Raw genomic sequence first — 24,547 nt, forward strand, 5'->3', positions numbered from 1 at the left:
TCTGTTTTATTATTTGTATGTGAGATCTGTTTCCCATGGAAATAAATTAATTTTACTTTCATTTTCAATAGTTAACACATATATCTACTATCAAATTCAAAAGATGTACAGTATAAAGAAAGTTAAGCCTTCTTCCCATTCTTTTTCTAGGTAATGTAATTCCACTTTTGGAAGGCAACCACTGTTACCAGTTGCACAGACATATTTTGTGTATATCCAGGTTAACGTAAACTAATAAAATTGCATTTACTAATTCAAAGAGCATGCATTTTTAAAAATTTGATTAGATGTTGTTAAATTGTATTCCACAATGACTGTACCTATTCGTATTCTACCAACAGTTTTTAAGAATACCCATTACCTGGGAATCTCACCAACATTTTCAGTAATAAAGTATTTTGTTATTTTCCAATAGGATAAGTTTTAATTAGTGTCTCATTTTTCAATATGAATTTGAATGGTTTACTTGGGCCATTTTATTATTGGTTTCATACATAGCCTTTTGCTTAGTAATTTTTATGAGATCAATTTATATCTTAAAAATTGTTCTTATATTAAGAAAATTAAGCCCTTTTCTGCACTCTGAGTTGAAAATGTTTTATAGTTTATTATTTGATTTTTTACTGTATATGTGGTTGATTTGGAGGATTTAGATTTTTATGTAACTAAATTATATCAACATTTATTTTATGCCTCTTGATAGGCAGTACTTCCAAAATCCACCCACAGACCGAGAGCAGTTGAAAAACTATTATAATTCTCTATTACGTTTCTTATCTTACATTTTAAATTTTGATCCATTTGTCCTTTATTTTGGTATTAACCTGAAATAGAAATTCAGCTTATCACTTTTTCAAATTATGAATAAGCTGTCTCCAAATCATATATTAAATAATCTATTTTCCTACTTTTTTGTAATGCCATCTTTACTATATACCAAATATCAATTTGGTTATCAAATGTAAAAGCTAGTACTGAAGAACACTTATTATGGTCCAGCCCACTCTCAACACTTTACAAATGATAAGTCATTTTATTTTTAAAATTATCCTACTCAAAATTTTTGTGTATGTCTTCATATGTAGAACTGGTTTTTACTGACTCCTAAGAGAAATTGTTAAATTTCTAAGACTTACGAAGCCAGTTCTTATATATAGTCCTTATTTAAAATCAAATTATCAGTATTAATTTAAGAAAATTATACCAAAAACAAAAGTCATAAATATTTTTAAATTTCCTATGCAATAATTTTACTATTTATTATTTTTAGGTGATGCACAACTAGAGATCTATACATCTCTTTTTAATTTTGCTTCAGGTAACATCAAGAATATAACTTGGAATTTATTATGGTGGAGTACTTACATCATAGAAATTTGCAAAAATCAGAGCTTTTTTTCCCTCGGTAGATCTGTTGTTAATGATTACCATCACACAATTATTAAGTTTAATTATGTGATGTTTATGTTTATGTATTTTTATCTATATATGCACCATGTTCATCAATGTTGTGTATACACATGTGCATGTGTATATGAATGTGTGCATATGTATCATATATGTGTATATGTAATTCATATACTCATTTATATGAATCATATATTTATGACTGTCTATACATTTTAAGATATTCAAATCTCTTTCCTTATCTGTTTGCCTATTCATCTGGTATTACCAACCAATTTTAATTATTGTGACTTTATAACATTTTTCAATATTGCATGAGAGAGATTACAGATTATTATTCTCTACATTCAGAATTTGTTCCTTCTATTAATGTTTTTAAAATTATCTGCAGTATTTTTTTTTGTTTTCATCGAATTTTCCTGATAATTGTCATGATATTTTAAAAATTGTGATTGTTACATTCATAAATTACTTAGGAAGATTGGTGTGTTTATAATGTAAAGTATATTTACCAGGAACACAGTGTTTGTTTTCATTCACTAATGTTTTCTTTTGCTTTACTCAAAAGCTTTTCCGTGTCTTCTTTGCTTTTCCTCTGCACCATCTCTAAATTATGCTGGTGCTGTACGTTCCTTAACAATTTGGTTAAATTCTTCTTTTGAAGCTTAGGTCTATTTTTCTTGTTTGTTTTGTTGTTTTCAAGCCTAGAAGTTGGTAATGGGGATAGTAAATCACTTGGCTATTTTCTCTTTACTTCTATGGCAATTTGTCTGTTTAGATTTTATTTTCTGAGTTCAGCTTTAATAATTTTATATTTGTCTGGAAAATAATTCATTTTATGCACACTCTCAAACAGATATGAGCAAAGCAACCACTGAGCAACAGTGGTGAGTGCCCTGCCTGCATCCCCCAGGAATTATCCAGCCAGCATCTCCATCTCTTTGCATAAGGCCTTTTTCTAAATTATGGAAGACAGATTGTGTCTGGGAATGCTGGAAGCAGCATTCTAACAATGACTGATAGAAGTTGCTGTGTATGTATCCTACTTTCCTCACTCCATGAATGAGGTAAATCTAAGGCTTGTGCTTTAAATACATTTTCAGGTTAATCTCCAGTGACCTACCCATGGTGATAGCTGTATTGATGACAATCTTTTATTGACTGTTTTGTCTTTGCTTTTTCCCTTTGACACAAGCTGCCCTGAGCCTCACAAATAAACTACTTGCACCTGAATCTTTGTCAGAGGATTAACTTCTAGGAAGACCCAAACTAACATATAGATTTTCTTGTCTTTCAATCTGTATCTCCAATTATTTCTCAAAATTTGTTACTTTTTTTAATATATCAGCTTATTGTTTCATAAAAATATATATTTTAAGGATTTTTCAACTGAGGAAATACTGCTCTGAGAAAGTATTAAAAATGTGTAGGGGTCTTAATGGTCACGGTGAGAAAGAGTGGTGATATTTATTTCCAAAGGCCAGGGATGCAAAGTGCCCTTTATTTATCATTATACAGCCTCATATAACAACAACAAAAAAATCCCCTCCAAAACATCAATTGCAACTCTGTTGTGAAGTCTACATTATTAGGTCTTCCAAAGAAACAAAGTGCTATTGCTTTTCTGTTTTTTTAATTCATTTATTTATGTTTTAATATACAATCATTTCTTTCTTCTGTTTACATTGGACCTATTGGACCTATTTTATTTTTCTATTTGTAATATATAAGTGAGTTCATAAGACTTTATTTGCATTTTAAATAATAAAATCAACTTTTTTTTTTGAGACTTAGTTTCACTCTTATTGCCCAGGCTGCACTGCAATGGCACGATCTGGGCTCACTGCAACCTCTGCCTCCTGGATTCTAGTGATTTTCCTACCTCAGCCTCATGAGTAGCTGGGATTACAGGCGCCTGCCACCATGCTGGGCTAACTTTTGTATTTTTAGTAGAGATGGGGTTTTACCATGTTGGCCAGTCTGGTCTGGAACTCCTGACTTCATATGATCCACCCAGCTTGGCCTCCCAAAATTCTGGGATTACAGGCATGAGCCACGACTCCCCACCAAAATTGTTTATTTTATTTATTTATTTTTTAAGTCTTTCTATGTCATCCAGGCTGTACTGCAGTGACGCCATGTCGGCTCAGTGCAACCTCTGTCTCCTGGGTTCAAGCGATTCTCCTATCTGAGCCTCCCAAATAGCTGGGACTACAGGCATGCACCACCAAGCCTGGCTACTTTTCATATTTTTAGTAGAGATGGGGTTTCACCATGTTAGCCAGCCTGGTCTCAAATTCCTAACCTCAAGTGATCCAACTGCCTCAGCCTCCCAAAGTGCTGGGATTGCAGGCGTGATCTACCATGCCCGCCCTGATAAAATTAATTTTTATTCAAATATTCAAGGCTAGGAACTTTTTTATTAAGTATATCTTATACATTATGTGTAATGTGCTTATTATTCTTATTTTCCTTTTTTAAAAAAATAATTTTAGAGGCAGGGTCTTGCTCTGTCACTCAGGCTGGAGTGCAGTGGTATGATCCTAGCTCACTGCAGCCTTGAACTCCCATGCTCAAGCAATTCTCCTGCCTCTTGAGTAGTTGAATATCTAGAACTACAATCCAGTGCCACAATGCCCACCTATTTTTATTTTCTTGGAGAGATGAGTAGTTTCACTATGTTGTTCGGGCTGGCCGGTGATCTCCTACCTTAGCGTCTCAAAGTGCTGGGATGACAGACAGGAGCCACTGCTCCTAGGTTTATTCTTAGTTTCTAACTACAAAAAATTATAGTTACTTTTTTGCTTACTCTTAACATTTTTAAAAATTATTTTATTATTTTTAAATTTTTTAATTAAATTTTATTTTTTTTATTGCATTTTAGGTTTTGGGGTACATGTGAAGAACATGCAAGATTGTTGCATAGGTACACACATGGCAGTGTGATTTGCTGCCTCCCTCCCCATCATCTATATCTGGCATTTCTCCCCATGCTATCTCTCCCCAACTCCCCACCCCCCGCTGTCCCTCCCCTGTTTCCCCCCAACAGACCCCAGTGTGTGATGCTCCCTTCCCTGTGTCCATGTGTTCTCATTGTTCAAAACCCACCTATGAGTGAGAACATGCAGTGTTTGATTGTCTGTTCTTGTGTCAGTTTGCTGAGAATGATGGTTTCCAGGTTCATCCATGTCTCTACGAAGGACATAAACTCATCGTTTTTGCTGGCTGCATAATACTCCATGGTGTATATGTGCCACATTTTCCCTGTCTAGTTTCAACAGCCGAATTGACCAAGCAGAAGAAAGGATATCAGAGGTCGAAGATCAACTCAGTGAAATAAAACGAGAAGGCAAGATTAGAGAAAAAAGGGTAAAAAGGAAGGAACAAAGTCTCCAAGAAATATGGGAGTATGTGAAAAGTCCTAATCTACCTTTGATAGGTGTACCTGAATGTGACAGAGAGAATGAATCCAAGCTGGAAAATACTCTTCAGGATATTATCCACGAAAACTTCCCCAACCTAGCAAGGCAGGCCAATACTGAAGTCCAGGAAATACAAAGACCACCACAGAGATATTCCTCAAGAAGAGCAACCCCAAGGCACATAATTGTCAGATTCACCAGGGTTGAAATGAAGGATAAAACATTTTTAAAGATTTTTTTTCAAAACTTTCCCATGTAGTAAATTTTTGTTGTTTTTATTTTGTCGTTGTGTTATTACTATTATTAAATTCTAATTTTATTGAGTTATGATCACATAATAAATTTTGTTAAAGTTTCACATTTGAGAAACTTTAAGATTTTCTTTGTGGTTTAGTATGGGTCACTTTCACTGTGATTCTTATTACTTAAAAATAAAATGTATTTTGTTTCATTTCAAATAAATATTATATTTAATTAATAACAAATTAAATATAAATTATACTATTTATATTTAATTTATACTATTTATTTTTTGATATATTAGTTACTCTCCCACATTAATATGTTATTTCAATTTTATATATTTTTATTTCTTCCTTTCTGCCATGAACTCAGTGAGGTTAAGGTATTTTAAATGTATTTCTGTGTATTTGTCCCTATATTTGCTTCATAGATTTTGATAGAGTTAGCTGTTATCTTGACAATAATAACTTATAAGCTTTATTTATATATTTTGCTCTTTGGAAAGTATCTTTATTCATCTCTTTTCATATTTTAACCTAAATTCTATATTTTTGATAGGATTATGTTTTTCATTTTTTTCTTTTAATTTTATTTGTGCATAGAACTTTTCTCCATCTTCTTTTCTTCCTTTTAACGTTTCCAAAGTCTTGTGGTTTTGCAGTCTTTTGACATCAGGATTTATGTGAATTATGTTCTGTGATCAATTATAAAATATTTTATCTTTTACTTGTTAAGCTTAGAACATTTATATTTATTGATATGACATATGTGCTTTATTATAATTTTCTTTGTATTTATATTATTCCTTCTGTTTTTAAAAACTATTTTGTGTGCAGTTGTGCTTGTATCTTTATATATTTGATCTTTATTCTCTTTATGTTGTCAAGCATATTTGTCCTTATTCTAATAAAATCGAAGTCTTAAATTTTGACTATTATAATTTTAAATATGAATATAGTTTTAAAATATTTATTAATTGACAAATAAAATTGTATCTATTTATCTTGCACCACATGATGTTTTGAATTACAGATATGGTGTGAAGCAACAAAATTGAGCTAATTAACATATACATTACCTCACATACTTATCATTTCGTGGTGAGAACTCTTAAAATATAATCTTTTAATAATATCCAAGAACACAATATACATCATTACTAACTATAGTCATTATGTTGTATAATAGACCTCTTGGACTTTTTCCTCCTATCTAGCTAAAAGTTTATATCCTTTGACCAACAGCACCCAATTCCTTTTCCATCTTTAGGTAAAGGGATATAAGCAGAGTTTCTTGCTCCTCTAGCCTGGCTGCTCTGCTCTCCGATGTCTGTGCCATACAGACACCTAAAAGTATTTTTCTGATGTTTGATTTGAGCTTCCAGTGAAGTTCCTAGAGAGAGATCCTGTAAGACAATGTTAATCTCCCATTTTTTATGTCCCAAGGGTTTTACACTCTCTTGCCAGCCCACATTGTACTTTCACCAGTTTGGCAAATATATTAGCTGAAATTTTCTTACTGGTGTCAGGATATACTACCCCAAGTGAAAAAGGATTCCAGTCTCCTCATGCCTTCAGAAATAGTCTCTTCTTTTATATTGGGCAAAATTTATTCTTCTTTAACAATTTCGGAAAAAGCTTTTACTTTGAAGTTAGTGTAGTTCCCTTCCTTTTCTTTTATTTGATTTTTTTAAGTTTTTTTTTTTTTTAACTTTTATTTTGGATTCAGAAGTGCACATGTGTAGGTTTGTTACCTGAGTATATTGTATGATACTGAGGTTTCTTCACAGAAGATATGATTCTATACTTAGAAGACGCTAAAGACTCCGTCGAAAAGCACCTGGAACTGATAAATGACTTCAGTAAAGTTTTGGGATACAAAATTAATGTACAAAAATCAGTAGCATTTTTATACACTAATAATGTTTAAGCTGAGAGCCACATCAAGAATGCAATTCCATTTACAGTAGTCATTAAAAAATATATTTAGGAATACATCTAATTAAGGAGATAAGAGATCTCTATGAGGAGAACTACAAAACACTGTTAGAATAAATCATAGATGACACAGACAAATGGAAAATCATTCCATGCTTATGGATTGGAAGAATCTGATTCCCTTTGGCTGTAAGGATAGAAGTGACACTTTTTCCTGTCTCTACCTTCTGGGACAGAAGACAGAAACTCTAGAATAGTCTCTTTCAATATTTTTTCTATTAAATAATGGAAAAAAGACTTTCAAACTCCTATGAAGATTATGAATACATACATATACCATCCATGAGATATTAATTCCCAAACTCCCCACAGATACCAAAATATGTGGATACTCAAGACCTTTATATAAAATGGCATCTTATTTGTGTGTAACTTACACACATCCTCTTGTATACTCTAGATAACTTACAATATATAATACAATGTAAATACTATATAAATAATTGTTATATTATATTTGTATTTGTATTATCCTTTATTGATTTTGTGTGTGTGTGTGTGTGTGTGTGTGTTACTTTTCGAATATTTTTGATGCATGGTTGGTTGAATCCATGGATGTAGAACCCACGCATACAGAGAGCTGACTGATATACATATATATATATATATCAGTGCATGTGTGTATGCACATATATGTGTGTGTATATATATGCTGATATATACTGATATATATATACACACATATATATGCGCATACACACATACATATATAATATCTATATCTATACATATGTATACTAATGTATACTAGTATGGATCTCCATATTTTAGGAGGTACTTATATAGATAGAGCTCAATATTAGAAGTGGATAAAAAGTTACAAAATACTGTACAATTATATACATTTGATAAAATGTCATTCTATGTATGTATATGTAAAATACTGTACTGCATATTATATGTTTGTATATAAATGCATAGACTATTAATAATCTAAATCACACCCACAAAACTGAAAACAGTAGTTAGATCTAGAGAAAGAGGAGGTAGTCTGAATGTTGGAGTAGTTAAAGTGGACATTAGTTTTCTTGTACATTATAACTGATAACTTAAAAAGAGAGAGAAAAGCTGGGGTGGTGGCTCTCGCCTGTAATTTTAGCACTTTGGGAGACTGAGGTGGGTGAAATTACAGGCTCAGGAGTACAAGACCAGCCTGGCCAAGATGGTGAAACCCCATCTCTACTAAAAATACAAATATTAGCCAGGGGTATGGTGGCGGGCGCCTGTAATCCCAGCTACTTGGAAGGCTGAGGCAGATAATTGTTTGAACCTGGGAGGAGGAGGTTGCAGTGAGCCGAGATCACACCACTGCAATACAGTCTGGGTAACAGAGTGAGACTCCATCTCAAAAATGAAAAAAAGAGAGAGAGAAATTATTTACAGATATTAATTATATTTATATTATCTGTAGAGATAGTACAGGTGATAATAAGAATAAAACCATATGGATGTTTATTGTAGATATAGACAAGCTGGTTATAAATTTATATGAAAATGGAAAAGAATTAGAATAGCCAAAAAAGTTTTGAAAAAGAACGAAGTGGGTCACTCACACTACCTGAATTCTTTTTATAAAGCTAGTATAATCCAGACAGCATGGCACTGGAAAAGGAAAGACACATAGATCAGTGAAACTGTAAAAAGTCTAGAATTAAAACCGCACAAATGCAATCTTTTGCTGACAAATGCAAAGGCAATTTGATGGAGAAAGGATCAACTTTTTCAGATTATTATATTGGGCCAATCAGATATCCATATGCAAAATAAATTTAAAAAAACAGACTTAATCCATAATTCAAGACTAATGTAAAGCAGAACTCAAAATAGATTATAGATATAAATATAAAACACGAAACTATAAGAAAATTGATATGACCTTGGATTACATAGTCCTTAGATACGACACCAAAAGAAAAATTGGTAAAAATAAATTGAAAATTTTGACTTTATAAAACTGAAAATAAGCCGGGTGCGGTGGCTCACACCTGTAATACCAGCCCTTTGGGAGGCCGAGGCAGGCACATCACAAGGTGAAGAGTTCAAGAACAGCCTGAACAATATAGTGAAACCCTGTCTCCACTAAAAATACAAAAATTAACCGAGCCTGGTGGCGCTCACCTGTAGTCCCAGCTACTCAGGAGGCTGAGGCAGGAGAATCGCTTGAACCCCGGAGGCAGAGGTTGCAGTGAGCCGAGATTGCACCACTGCACTCCAGCCTGGGCGATAGAGCAAGACAACGTCTCAAAAAAAAAAAAAAAAAAAAAAAAAAAACTGAAAATAGAAAAACTCTTGTCTGAAAAAGTGTCAAGAGAATGAAATGATAATTTATGAACCAGAAGAATACATTTGCAAATCAGGTAACAAAAGACTTGTAATCAGAGAAATAAACAGACCTGTTAAAAAACATGGACAGGCTGGGTGCAGTGGCTCATGCCTGTAATTATAGCACTTGGGGAGACTCAAGACAAAGGACTGCTTGAAGCCAGGATTTTGAGACTAGCCTGGGCAACATAGGAAGACACCGTAGCTACAAAAAAAAAAAAAAAAATTAAAAATTAACCAGGCATGGTGCCAGTAGTAGTGAGCAGTAGTAGTTCTAGCTATTCGAGACTGAGATGGAAGGATCACCAGAGCCCAGGAATTTGAGGGTGCAGTGAGCTATGATTGCAGCGCTGCACTTCTGCCTGGGTGACAGACAAAGATCCTGTCCTTAATATATACATGGACAAAAGATGTTAAAATCATTCAAAAAGGAGGACATAAGTATAGCACATGACCATATGAAAAGATGCTCAACATCATATGCCATTTTGGAAATGCTTGTAAAATCACAACATGGTATCATTTAAAAAAAATTGCTTGAAGATTGAAAACATCAAATGCTGACAGGTATAAGAAGTGACTCTGACAGAAATGTAAAGTGGTGTATTTAGAAAAGAATTTGGCAGTTCCTTACAAAGTTATACTTTTTTACCATTTGACATGGGATTATTTTTTCAATTGTTTGCCCAGATGATACAACAATTCATGTCATGCAAAAACTTATACAAAAAGTTCATAGCACTTTTATTTGTATTTTTAAAAAACTGGAAGCAAATCAAATGTCTTTCAACAAAACTGGAATGTTTTTGATGTACACAAATACATACAAATGGTGTTGCATGTATATAATGGAATACTATTCATCATAAAAAGAAATAAGATAATAGAGTTATCATTTGACATGGCAGGTCCATTTCTACATATGTGCCCAAGAGACATAAAAACATGTCCAAAAAAACTTGTAATGAATGCTCATTGCAACATTATTCATAATAGCCAACTATTCTTAATAATTGGAAGCCATTCAAATGTCCATGAATTGATAAATGGCAAAATAAAAAGGAGTTTATCCATACAATGGAATGTAATTTGGCAATCAAAAATAAATGAAGTACTTATACATGCTACATGTGGATAGAACTTGAAAACATGCATACTATATGAAAGAATCAGCCACATGTTGTATGATTCCATTTATATGATGTGACCAGGATAAGCAAATCCACAGAGAAAGAAAAATTGATGGTCTTTCTCAGAGCTGTGAATTTCATGAAGGGGAAAGTGGAGAGGGTGTGAGAAGAATGAGGAGTGACTACTAATATCTACAGGATTTTTTTAGGGGGTGAGGAAATTTTCTAAAATTGATGTGGGTATTGTTGCATAACTCTATACATATACTAAAAAAATGCTGAATTGTACATATTAAATGGGGGAACTGTATGACGTTTGAAACTCAATAAAAGTTATAAAACAATAAATACAGGATTGATAAATGCAACAACATGTTAAGTCTCAAAGCCACTACTGAGTCAATTGGGTTGATCCCAAGAAATCATTCTTTTAATATTATATATCATATAATTTAATTTAGGTGGCAAACTTGAAAAGATCTATGGTGATGAAGAACAGTTCATTGGTTCTAGGGGTTAGGGATTAGGGGAGGGCTTCATGACAAAAGGACAGTGTGAAGAAATTATTTTGGGTGATGAAACTGTTGTGTATTCTACTTGTGGTGGTGGTTACACAAATCTAATCATGAGTTAAATATAGAATTATATAACAAAAAAATTTCTACTACACGAATTTTTTAAAAGTAAAAGGAAGTGAAACGACACAAAACATCAACATGCAGAAGATGAATTTTATGTTTTTCTTATCTTAGAGTAGTACTTTTTTTTCTTTTTACACTTTTAAAATGTTTGTCTTATGTACCCAAGGAATAACTACTTGAGAAGTTGTCAAACATTGCACTTCACTTGATAAGGGCATCTTACCAAAATTAATCTGAGGAAACAAGAAAGACTTTCCTGAGTCCATCCTGGGCAGCTTGACATTTAACTAGGTTTTTGACACCTGACTGGGCTTCTGTATTCTGTATCCAGAAGCTCTTAATGGCTCTTCTGACATAGTAATTTTTACGCAATGCCAGCCTCATTGAATACCTCAACCACTAATCTGCCTATCTCTCTTATTCTGAGTGGAATATATCCTATTTACACTATAAGAGTCTTAAAAGTAAAGAAAAAGGATGTGTACTACAAGTTTTACATATATCTTATTATCCAGCTGAGGAAATTAGATGATCAGTTTATCTTTGCTCAATAATTAAATTATGCCCGCTCCAAAATCTCCTTGAAAATTAACAACACTACAAAGGCTGAGAAGATATTTGATGGAATCAAATACTTGTAGTACCACTCTCATCTTATTCCTTCCTAATATAGGTAAGGTCTGGATTTTGTCAATTTTTTTTTTTTTAACCTCTCACTGAATAAAGACAATTACCATTTCTAAAACTGATTAATTTTTTTTGAACTACACTTTGTACCTTATAGATTCTTGGAAGTAATATAAGTATGTGATCATCCTGACTTTATCATAAGGTGTACATCCACTGATGTGAGTTAAAACAAATCGATTTAGATATATGTTCATATAAGTATTTTATTTTTGCCTTGTTTTGACTATATTATAATGGAGATAGCATAATACAGTGAACTACCCTAGCTTCATTTTTCTAGAATTTCAGTTTCCTCACATAGCAAAATGATGGTAACGTATCTACCTGTGTTGCCTACCTTACAAAATAATTGTCTCAATGTTTTTATTAATATAGTATATGACCATTCATTCGGTCACTCTTGCCAGAAGCTAGGGTCTCATGACAGAATCTCTTTTTTCATTTAATCCTCTAAAACCATGAAATCTGACCTATGAAGGTATAACCTCAAGGTCCTAAGACTATCATCTGCCCACACCCTCCTCTGCATTCCTCTCCACCTCAGATGAGGGCTTCATTCTTATATGGATGACTATAACTTTCTATCTGAATATCTAATTGCAAATAAGACTTTTGCAACCATCATAATCTCCAGTTATCACCCCCATTTTATCTTCACACTAATGACATGATGGTCTGCCTAAAGCAGAGATCTAACCATGTCTTCTGATCTCTTTAAATTCCATCAAAGTCTCCTTCTTGAGATTAAGCTCAAACTCCTTCCACTAACCACATGCTAAAATATAATAATAATCTGACCTCTGGTTGCCTCTGCAGTTTTATTTTCCACCAATGCCTATATAAGCATAATTTGTTCAAGTCCAAATCAACCACTTGCAATTGAACAGACAGAATTCTATTTTATACCTGTGTAGCACAAACTATACATTTGTATGTTATGCTCAAATTGTCTATCTTGCCTCTCTACATCCCTCCTTTTGTTTTCCTAATGCCTATACGTGATTTAAAAAATAATAATAATTAATGAAGTTCAAGGTACTAAAAAGATTTTCCTGACCACCATGCTAAGGTAGAGAACTGTTGTCTTTACTTCTTGAGTACTTTATGGTAGCTTTTATTATACAGTCTTACTGACTCTGCGTTTCTTTCCTCACTACACAGTAACCTTCACAAAGGAAGCATTACCTTTTTAAAAAAAAAAAACCTGTATATCTAACACATGACATAGTAGTTTGCATACTACAGGTACTCTATAACTTTTGATTGAATACAAGTTATATGTGAAAGTATTTTATCAACTACAATATAAATTGCTGTGATTATTACCACCCACAAGTTAAATGTTAGGATAGTATAATATTTGAGTCTTCTTGCTAAATATGAGAGCCTTTTCTTGATCAAAATTGTGAACAATAACATAAACCAGGTTCTGGTTAAATAATGTAAAGTATTGTGATCTGTTTTCAGATGTGCTACTTACTCATTTGTTGTTCAATTTTTGGCAAAATACTTAATCTCTGTGAATCACAGAGTGATTGCAAGTGGTTGATTTGGACTTGAACAAATTATCTGCAAAATGAGAATATTAACTATTAATTTGCAAAGTTATCATTAGATTTATATATATATATATATATATCACTGGATGTATCATATATGCAAATGGAGTTGGTACATTTTCTCTTTATTTGCAATATAATATATAGGCACATATGAATTTGTAGCTGCTATTATTGTTATTCTTATTTAAAAATAAATGTAGAGGAATAAATAAGATTTCTTCATATTTATGTGGTGACTTTATATTTCATGTATATTTGTGACTTGGGGCACTGTTCATAAAACAAAAATATATGGTACCAGATATTGTATGCTGCCAGATGTCACATTCTATCCTTAATATATAAGGAGAGGAAAAAGTTTGTGGAGAGCCAAATCAAATCATCTGTATTATTTATTGATATACATCCTACTCTCCCATATGGACTAACTGGTCTAGGTATTGGGTTTATTTTTATAAATGAACTTGCTGAATAATTGAATATGAAACTGCCCCTGCTATTCTGTCCTTGGACTCTTGGGGCATTAAGAATTCATGCCTCTCTTGACCTGCAAGCTTCTACTCCTATTCCAGCAGCACTGTGTGGTGTCTGAGAAGAGATTTGTCACTCAAACTGAATTGTATGGTGTTATTCTGATGTGCAAAATGTTGACCCAGTGGAAGTCTCTGGACTCATTTTCATTAGTGATTTAAATACATTTGGAGAGTAGGATGAGGCAGGCAACAGATTATTTGCTTCTCAGCGTGGCAAAACCACCTTTATTGTCACTGCCCACTGGCTCAAAAGAAATTAGCCTTCTAAGTATGTAGTTTCTTCTGCATTCCAGTGGGCTGATTTGTGCTGATATTAGATTCCTGGGGATCACCAGTGAGAGCCAACTCTCCACTAATTAATCAGGCAGGACAGAGTTCCTAAAAACAGGACTGGGCCTTCCCCTAAGCACCTTGCTCTAGGACTCTGTTAATTTTGAATATTTATTTACACCTATCTTGAGCAGTATGCACATAAGAGTGTCAGCTAGCTTTTAAAAATATTAAATAAAGCTTGTTTGAATAAGTTATCAGATCCTTTGCTACTTAATTATTCAGTATCTATGAACCAGCTACTAACATCTTAGAAATGGGAAACCTGTTTCTCCCCTAATTGGTGTTAGTGAATCATGTTTCCTTGTCCTTGAGGTAGGGTTTAGGGCTCAGCTTCACTCAGTCCCATGTATGGGCATTGCATTGTCATAACCTCCTTCAGTTTAAAAATTATAGAAAACTCATGGAAAGCTGTTGTAGCCTGCAGTTAGAAAGCAGTCATTGTAGAAGAGCTGAGACCAGCAGGGATGATATTCCATAATGGTAAATATTGCCCTGGATATTAAAAATACGAGAGGGACAAAGTAACATCACTTCCAGACAGAATGGTCTGGATAATTTTATACTATTTGCAAAGGATAAAACCAAAAATTTCTTTCCTCATATTCCAGAAAATAATTTAGCTCTCCCTCTGCAGCAGTTACTATCACTGTCTTTCATCCATAAGGAATTTTCCACTAAATAAATTTCTTTAAAAAGCCCAAAATAATACAATGGAACAAAATTGTTCAAAGTCCATTTGAACACCAATCATACTAATTCCCAACCTGTCCCTGGGATTGTTGGAGATCAAGCTTTTGTCTTGGGCAGGACTGTTTAGCAAGTGAGCCAAGCAACAGCAGGGGTTCAGCCATTCAATTCTTCTCTAAGATCCTGCAGAGATCATCACTGGTCATGGGCTTCCTGTTGGCCTGTCTGCCTGCACATCTTTCAGTCCTCACCATCACTCCACCCACTCTGTTTTTCTGAACAGTTTTTATTTTTTAAACCAAGAAAAAAAAAATAAATAAAATATATATATATATATATATATATACACCTAGCTCTCGTCTGTTTTTGATATACCTAGTGTTTCAATTTGCATCACTTTGCGAGTGGCAGATTCCCAGACACAATTCCCAAAGATTTTGATACAAAGCTGGGGGTGCGGGGATGGTCAAGAAATATGAACTTTTAATTGGCATTTAAGTTTATTCAGTCACAGTGATCTTGGGAACATACTTGGAGCAACATTACCGTAAGGAAGGAAAATCTGTTATTTTTTTAAATTACTCTATGTAAAGTATGCAGTATGATCATTTGATATACATACACATCATGAAATTATTATAGTCAAGAAAATGAGCATATCCATCACCTCCCAAAATTATCTTTGTGTGTGTGTGTCTGTGTGTGTGTGTGTGTGTGGTATATGCACAAAAAATCTCCTATCTTAGAAAATTTTCAGTATACAATACAATACAATAATATTAACTATGGTCCTCATGCTGCACATAAATCACTAGAGTTCTTCAACTTACATAACCGCAACTTTGTACCTTTTGACCTACATCTCTCCATTTCTTCCCCTTCTCTGCCCCTGGTAACCAGTGTTCTACTTTGTGTCTCTGCGTGTTTGACTCTTTCTAAATTCTACATATAAGTGATATCATGTAGCAGTTTTTATTTCTGTATCTGGCTTCGTTCGTTTAGCATAATGCACTTCAGTTTCATTCATTTTACCACAAATGGCAGGATCTCCTTTTTTAAGACTGGATAATATTTCATTACACACACACAGCACACACACACACACACATACACACATAAACACATACATTACAACTGCTTTTTGTATTTATCCAGTATTTATCTTAGGCATTTTAGTGTCTTGGTTATTGTGAATAATGCTGCAATGAACATGGAAGAGCATATATCTCTACCAAATACTGGTTTCATTTCCTTTGGAAACATACCCTCATGGTGGATTCCTGGACCATATGGTAGTTTTATTTTTAATTTTTTGAGGAAGCTCTATGTTGTTTTATATGTCTACTAATTTACATTCCCACTAACAGCATACAGTATTTTCCTTTTCTCTACATCCTGGCCACACCAGCAGTTTGTTATCTCTTATCTTTGGGATAATCGTCATCCTAACAGACATGAGGTGGTATCTCATAGGTTTGATTCACATCTCATGGGTGATTACTAATGTGGCACATAGTTTTATTTACTTCTTGGCCATTTGTATATCTTCTTTGGAATAATGTGTATCCAGGTTCTTTGCTCATTTTTTAATCAGGCTAGTTTTTCAAATTTTCTTTTGCTATTGAGTTTTGTGAGTTTCTGATATTTTTAAGATATTAACCCCGATCATCAATATGGTTTGCTAATTTTTTTTCCTAATCCACAGTTCTTCCTTTTATTTTGCTGATTTTTGTTGATTGTTTCATTTGCTGTATGGAAGCATGTTAGTTTGACACAGACTTACTTGTTCGTTTTTGCATTTGTTGCCTGGGCTTTTGGTGGCATATCCAAAAAATCATTGCCAAGGCCAAAAGCAAAGAGATTTTTTTCCTGTGTCTTCCAGGAGTTTAACAGAGCAAATCTGTGTGTGTGTGTTTTTTTTTTTTTTTTCACAATTACTAATTTTTTCAAGATGTTGCAAGATGATTTATATTCATTTGATACTCACAAAACACCTGTGAGTTAGGTATTATTAACTACATTTCTCAGGTGACAAAAAAAAAAAAAAACCAAGATTGAGAAACTTTAAGTACTTGCCCAAGGTTACACAGTTAGTGCACAGCAGAACTGGGATGAAAACCCAAGTTCGTCTGATTCAAAATCCACCATTTCCACCTCATCATGCTGCCTCCTCAGGTAAGACCTTGCCAAGATGCTTGCCAACGAACCTGGCAACTGCTCATGCTGGCATTCTCCTGCTCTCATCTCTACATCCTTCTGTGCCTCCATAAGGACTAAATACCCATATATTTTTGGGCTTTGTCCCAAATAACGTGGGTGAGGCCAAAGAAAATTGAAAATACATTATCTGCTCTCCAGGATTATGGATTTTATTGGCAAAGACAGGTGTCACACATAACAGTATTTACAAAGAATAAATGACAATAATGTGATTATGACTTGAGGCTAACTTGGTTTTGAGATAAATAGTGCCCTATTTTTTACTTGAAATTGATGTTGATATTATGAAGATTTCCTATATAGCAATAATGGCATGTGTCAATGTCAAAAAGTACATGTTTCTAATTCTGGTTTTACCAGCAAAATCTCTAAAATATTGTGTCTCCTAAGCTTTATGGAGCACATTACTTCTGAGGGAATCCTTAAAAAATTGAACAGCCTTTCACAATTAAAATCATAATATATTCAAGGTAAACATTATGTTAAGAAAATACTGATCATCTTGGACTGAACTGATGAGAATAGAACCCTCTCTGGCTGCAAATACAGGAAATTAGTCACAGGCAACAAATGCAATTCACATCAAGAAACAGAATAAGTGATGCAGAGTCAGTACAGCACCCTATTGTTAGAATCTAAGGAACCCAAAGTAATAAAAGGATCTGAAAAATGCTATGAAATAATTATAAATAAAATACAAATTTAGAATTGAGCTCTAAAGAAAGAGAAATGCAAAGATGTTAAAATTGAAGCAAGCCATCAAGGCAAAAGCATTAATAGGAGGTGAACAACCCTAATGTTTATAATAAGGTGTGGGGTTTAAAAGCTACAAAAGTATTCTAACGCACAGAGACCAGGTGCAAAACCTAGGAGTATGAGCCTGAATAAAGGAATAAGTTAGAATTGAACCTCTTGTATATATCTTAGGATCCAAATTCTCCCCATTATTTTGAGAAAATACTCTGTGGACACTGCATGGGGGTTTTGAGATGACTTCTTGGTAACAAAAGGAGGCATCAGCAAACAACTTTCACCTATAAGCTTTTTGGGGAGGTTGCCCCAACTAAAAGGAGCCACTTTGATCAAATGCATACCCTTTACTGGGCCAGACCATCTTCAATGTCTGAGTACAGAATTTAGAAAAAACAAAACAAAACTGTGAAGTCATTCCACCTCCAGAGCTTCTCATGAAAGTAGGCAATTTCATCTGCTGATAATGCATAGCTTAAATTCTCCCTCTGCCTGATACTGCGTTCTCTTTTCTTTCATAGGTGTTGATTCCAAGAGCTCTTTTAGTATGTCTCTTCCTACAGAATCCCTCCTGCAAAATATGTCTGTTAGAGAGTTCAGCCCAAAGGGGCTCACGAGGGTACATGCAAGCTTTAATTTTACTTTTTTATCTTAGCTATAGCAAGAAGAAGAAGAAGAGGAGGGAGAAGGAGAAGGAGAAGAAGAAGGAGGAGGAGGAGGACGAGGAGGAGGAGAAAGAAAAGGAAGAAGAACAAGAAGGAGAAGGACGAGGAGGAAGAAGAAGAAAGAAGGAGGAGAAGGAGGAAGAAGAAAAGAAGAAAGGAGAAGAAGAAGGAAGAAAAAGAAGATGAAGAAGAAGGAGGAGGAGAAGGAGAAGTTGGAGGAGGAGAAGGTGGAAGAGGAGGAGAAGAAGGAGGAGGGAAAAATAAATGATGCAAAAACGAAACCTCAAGACAAGGCATTGCATTACTTTTGGTCTGAGTTCGTACTATCTGTTTTCAGTTGGTAAACTTAAGCTATTAAGTTGATATTAAAGTTGTTCTATGATAAACTCAAGAAGATACAGTTAAGAAACTTCTCTGAGGAGAACTTTCATATGCCAGGTCATCAGGTCTTTCAAAGAATAAACAATGTCAATAGAAAAAGGTACAATATCAAAAATTCAGTATCACATGAAGGCATTAAGAAACTGACAATGTTGAATTTTATCTGAGTCTTGTATTACTAGAAAATAGTAATTGTCAAGATATAATTCTGCTCCTCTGTGTTCTGAGGAATGGCTAACTGGAAAGGACTACCCTGTTATTGTGCACTTAGAGAAAAAGACCTAACTCTGTTTTTCCTCATTACTCCCATAAGGCCATCTTCATTTTCTTTGAGAAGTCACTCATAAATTTATAATGTGTCTGTTGTAAAATCTCCCCAAAGTTAGTATCGTCAATTGTCTGGTGCAGTTTGTCTTTCGTAGTCTTGATACCATGACTGAGGTAGGCTGGGACCCTCACTTCATAACACAATGAACTCAGCTCAAGTAATGAGGCCTTTTGCAACTCATTGTGTGTGTGTGTGTGTGTGTGTGTGTGTGTGCTCCTGAAGGTCTAGAACTCAACAGTGAATCCAGCTCTTTTCTTTTTTTCTTTTTCTTTTTTTGTGAGACGGAGTTTCGCTCTTCTTACCCAGGCTAGAGTGCAATGGCGCGATCTCGGCTCACCGCAACCTCCGCCTCCTGGGTTCAGGCAATTCTCCTGCCTCAGCCTCCTGAGTAGCTGGGATTACAGGCACGCACCACCATGCCCAGCTAATTTTTTGTATTTTTAGTAGAGGCGGGGTTTCACCATGTTGACCAGGATGGTCTCGATCTCTTGACCTCGTGATCCACCCGCCTCGGCCTCCCAAAGTGCTGGGATTACAGGCGTGAGCCACCGCGCCCCGCCCGAACCCAGCTCTTTTCATACTACTGACTTTTTTGTTGGGTGATAGGTAATTAATTTTCAGTCCTATTGATTTTTTACTTGATTTCTGGTGCTAGTGTCTTTTGGCTTTATTATCTAACCATTTGGTTTTTTCTGTAAATTGATTGATGCTTTACAGAGATCTATCTGTTGGTAGAAAGACAGAGAACATGGTTTGTTAATCTTTTCAGTTTTTCTCTTTGTTTATTTTAAGATCAAATCAATTGAGAATTACATTCCTACCGGGAAGTATATATATGAATTGGTAAGTTTGTATTTCTGTGTTTATGCTTGACAAAGGACTAAAATTTTAGAATTGAAGTTATAAACTTCCTCTCCTGTACGTTTGTATGTTTATGTGTTTCTAACACAGAAAGGCCTTCCTTTTGTGAGTATATAATATTTTCTCTCCTCTAAATGTATTCCCAAGTTTGATTATACAATCTCTTAAAGAAGTTCTATTCTAGTAGGTATAGAAATAAACAAGCATAATGTACCTTGGAAGTTCCAAATTTCCTAAGAAACAAAAAAATTTAAACCTTTAATATTTTTAATGTGAAAAATAAAGGTTATTCTTGTAATTCAGAAATGTTTTAAAAATTCAAGTTTACATAATTTAGGTGAATATTTGGCTAGATGAATATGTTTTGCTTAATAATAGCAGATGTATCTTTTCTGATTTGTCAATGTTCAGTATAACATAAAAGTAGATTTTTACTTTACCTATTGATTAAATAAGCTACTGTTACTTAATAACTAAGCTACTCTTATTTATTAAGTATACTTAATATATAAGCTAATGTTACTTCTATGAAATGCCTAAGATTAATATAAAGGTAGGTTTATAAAATCACATTGAATCATTATTCATTTTTTTTTGTGTGTGTGACAGAGTCTTGCTCTGTTGCCCAGGCTTGAGTGCAGTGGTGAGACCTCGGCTCACTGTAGCCTCTGCTTCCAGGGTTCAAGCAATTCTCCTGCCTCAGCCTCCCAAGTAGCCAGGATTACAGGCACCTGCCACGATGCCTGGCTAATTTTTGTATTTTCTGTAGAGATGAGGTTTCACCATGTTGGCCAGGCTGGTCTCAAACTCCTGACATCTGGTAATCAGTCCACCTCAGCCTCCCAAAGTGCTGGGATTATAGGTGTGAGCCACCATGCCCAGCCAGTTTTTTATTTCATCTTGACGGTAGTTCAAAAGATTTTTAGACAACTGAAAAACTTGAAATGATACTAAATTGAGTTAGTGAATAGATGTTCATTATATACCTATATTATGTCTAAGATAGAATACCAAAAATTTAATTGCTAAGTATAATTATCAGTTTATATACTTTTTGCTTTGCTTTTATATGGGTAAGATTGGCTATAGATGTTTGGGTCTGATAATGAATATGTTCATCTTGCTCCTTTGAAAATTTGTATAGCAAGAGGTGTGTAAGAATGTGAAAAATTGTAGAGGGTTTGTGAAAAGGGAATTTTATTTATCGTGGTCCAACCTGGTTAAAATGTGATTGTTTTATTTATGGAACTTTCAAAAAGAACTTTAGTATCAAATGTTATACTAATAAAAGCTAAAATTTGTTTTCTTCTAAGATGAAAAAAATAATTTTGCTTAGTGGCCTGCCATTAATAAGGGGAAATAAAAGGTATCCTTTACTACCTGTGTAATTTGCCTATACAACATAAATTGTGTGTCTTACCAGAAATAATTTATATGGTTTGTTTATTTTACTATATCTTTGATTATGAAAGCAAACAAACATGTCTCACTTAGGAAAGAATGAAAGTTCCTTCAAAATCATGTTATCTCCTTTGTTTTCTTTTAAAATATTTTACTGTCATTTTGATTAAATAGGTTAAAAAATATTATTACACAGCCATCCATCATCCTATATTAATCAAGTGTTCAAATCTCCTGACAACTTTTGATATTTTGCCTTCCTCAAATCCAATCCTAAATGATATCTTTTGCATCTAAAACTGTCCTTCAGATATCCCAGAGGGTTCTTGGAAAATCACAAAGATTTGTTCTTTTTCCTTGTAATAAAGAGGTGCTAGAAATAATTAAGTTTATTTGATATGTTACAATTGAGTATGGGCATTGTCAAATCAGAAGAGATATGTAGCCTTCCCTAGGTTAAATTTGTAGGAGTGAAATTATATTAATATAAATAGTTCAGAAAATGAATGCTGTATAAGAAGTTTCTAGAGATTTGTGAATTCCATCCCTGGCCATGATACCATTCTTTTTTTTTTCATTCTTTTTTTCTTCTTCTTGAGACAGAGTCTTGCTCTGTTGCCAGGCTGGAGTGCAGTGGCACAATCTCAGCTCACTACAACCTCTGCCTCCTGGGTTCAAGAGATTCTCCTGCCTCAGCCTCCCAAGTAGGTGAGACTACAGGCATGTGCCACCAGGCCCAGCTGATTTTTGTGTTTCTAGTAGAGACAGGGTTTCACCATGTTGACCAGGATTGTCTCAATCTCTTTGACCTTGTGATCCACCTGCCTCAGCCTCATAAAGTGCTGGGATTACAGGTGTGAGCCACCATGCCTGGCCCATGATATTCTATTTATCAATCTTGGTGCTGTTTTTCCTAATATAGACAAAATGTTATAGTTTTCAGTCACATGTTGTTTTTTTTTTAATGTTAAGTTAGTCATATATTTACTTCTTTAAGTAAATCTACCATTTTTTCTAGGCCATTGGTTTTCAATTGAGGATTCACAGCAATTACATATTTTTATTTAATTGATATACAGATGTTTAAGAACTATTCCTCACTTACTGAACCTCTATACTTGATGTTCTTGATATATTCTAGATATAGTCTTAGTCTATAAATGGTATACTCACGGAAAATTGTGTATCAGGATGATTTTATGTTATATTTGAATTTTTTCTCTGTAAAAATCATCTAATTTAAAAAATTTAGATATATTATCTACTATTTTGAAAATGGGGTTAATCATTGTATTTACAGTTATTTTGCCTAAATAATTTTTGAATTGGCTTTATTATCTTGTTTTGGATGCCACAAAAACAATGAGATTTTTCTTGTCAATTGCATTACAAGTTGAGCATCCTCATCCACCAAATCAAAATTGTCAACATTCCAAAATCAGAAACTTTTTGAGTGTGGATAAGCTGCCACAAGCAGAAAATCTCACACTTGACACCTTTTCTGATAGTTCACTATACACACAAATTATGTTTCATGGACTAAATTATTAAAAACATTGTATACATTACCTTCAGGCAATGTGTATGTGTATAAACATAAATGAATGCTGTCATTAGACTTGGGTCCCTTCTCCAAGGTATCTCCTTATATATATGCAAATATTTTAAATTCTGAAAAAATCCAAAATCTGAAACACTTCTGGTCTGAAGCATTATGGATAAGGAATACTCAACCTGGATCCTCATAATGAACTCTCATCAGAGACATCACTTATGAAAATAATCAATAATGAATTTGCCACAGTTATTTTAAATCATTTTTTATCTACAGATAGCTTTTTGTATGATTGTTTTATTCTGGTGTTCTCCTGAAAGCTCTTGCAATCAGCTGTAGGCTAGAGTGCTTCATGTGTGATAACAACTGTCTCAGAGCACCACAGCAAAGCATGCCAGATACTTCTAGTTGCAAGCGTCTAATGGCATCACTTAAACAAGTTTGAAATCATACCAACAGACTAAGTCAGGTGTTCCATAAACTTAGTTGAGAAGCAGATGAATTCATAATGTTGCTAACTCAAGATGTAGTAGGGCAGGAGTTAATTACATGGGTTGAATGAAATGATGAGAGTTGATTGTTCTTTTTGTTAATGTTCTATTGTTGATAATTAATAAACTCCTCTTTTTGTTTAATCCATCCATAACTGTCTATAAGCTATCTATAACCCATAACAAATGAGTAGACTATATGTTTGCACACTAAAATAAGATATTTATGGCTGACACTATTTCTCCCTATTTGATCATTTCACAATCATGAGAATTATAGAACGGATTTGGCAATAGTTAAATATTTTCTTAAATACGACACAGAAATAAACTAATGAAACATTTGGAGAGTGGTGAAGAAGACCCTCAGTTCCCTACTCACATCGTCATCCCTAACACTATTCATTTGTATGTGGATGATTTTTTTTTTTAACCTCAATCTCCTATAGCTTTTGCCTGAAGGCATTCCCTGGCCACTGGAATGTGTCTGTACCATGCCCAAAAAGCTGCAAGTGTCAAAAAATGAATAATGTCCACGGGAGTAGCCTTCAGTAAATATTATTAGTTGGAAGTTTGTGGGTAAATGCCACATGTTTTGAGGTATGTTCAACAATGCCTCCCTAGAGGTCCCAGGTAGTATTGAGCCTCTGTTTCCACAGTAGTAATCTACTTATTATTTTACTCTGTATTAGTTTCCATTCTATGTTATTCTACTAGGGCTGCCATAACAAAGAACCACAGATTTATCACTTAAACAACATAAATTTATTATCACAATTACAGACGCTAGAAATCTGAGATCAAGGTGTCAGCAGGGTTGATTTCTTCTAAAGACTTTTTCATTGGCTTCTATATAACTGTCTTCTTCCAGCATATTCACTTGGCCTTTCCTCTGTGTGTGTCTGTCATGGGCTGAAATGTGTATTCC

This window comes from Aotus nancymaae, unplaced genomic scaffold (genome assembly GCF_030222135.1).
Source record: "Aotus nancymaae isolate 86718 unplaced genomic scaffold, 86718_ANA_hifiasm-v0.15.2.pri h1tg000020l, whole genome shotgun sequence".
NCBI classification, from domain to species: Eukaryota; Metazoa; Chordata; class Mammalia; order Primates; family Aotidae; genus Aotus; species Aotus nancymaae.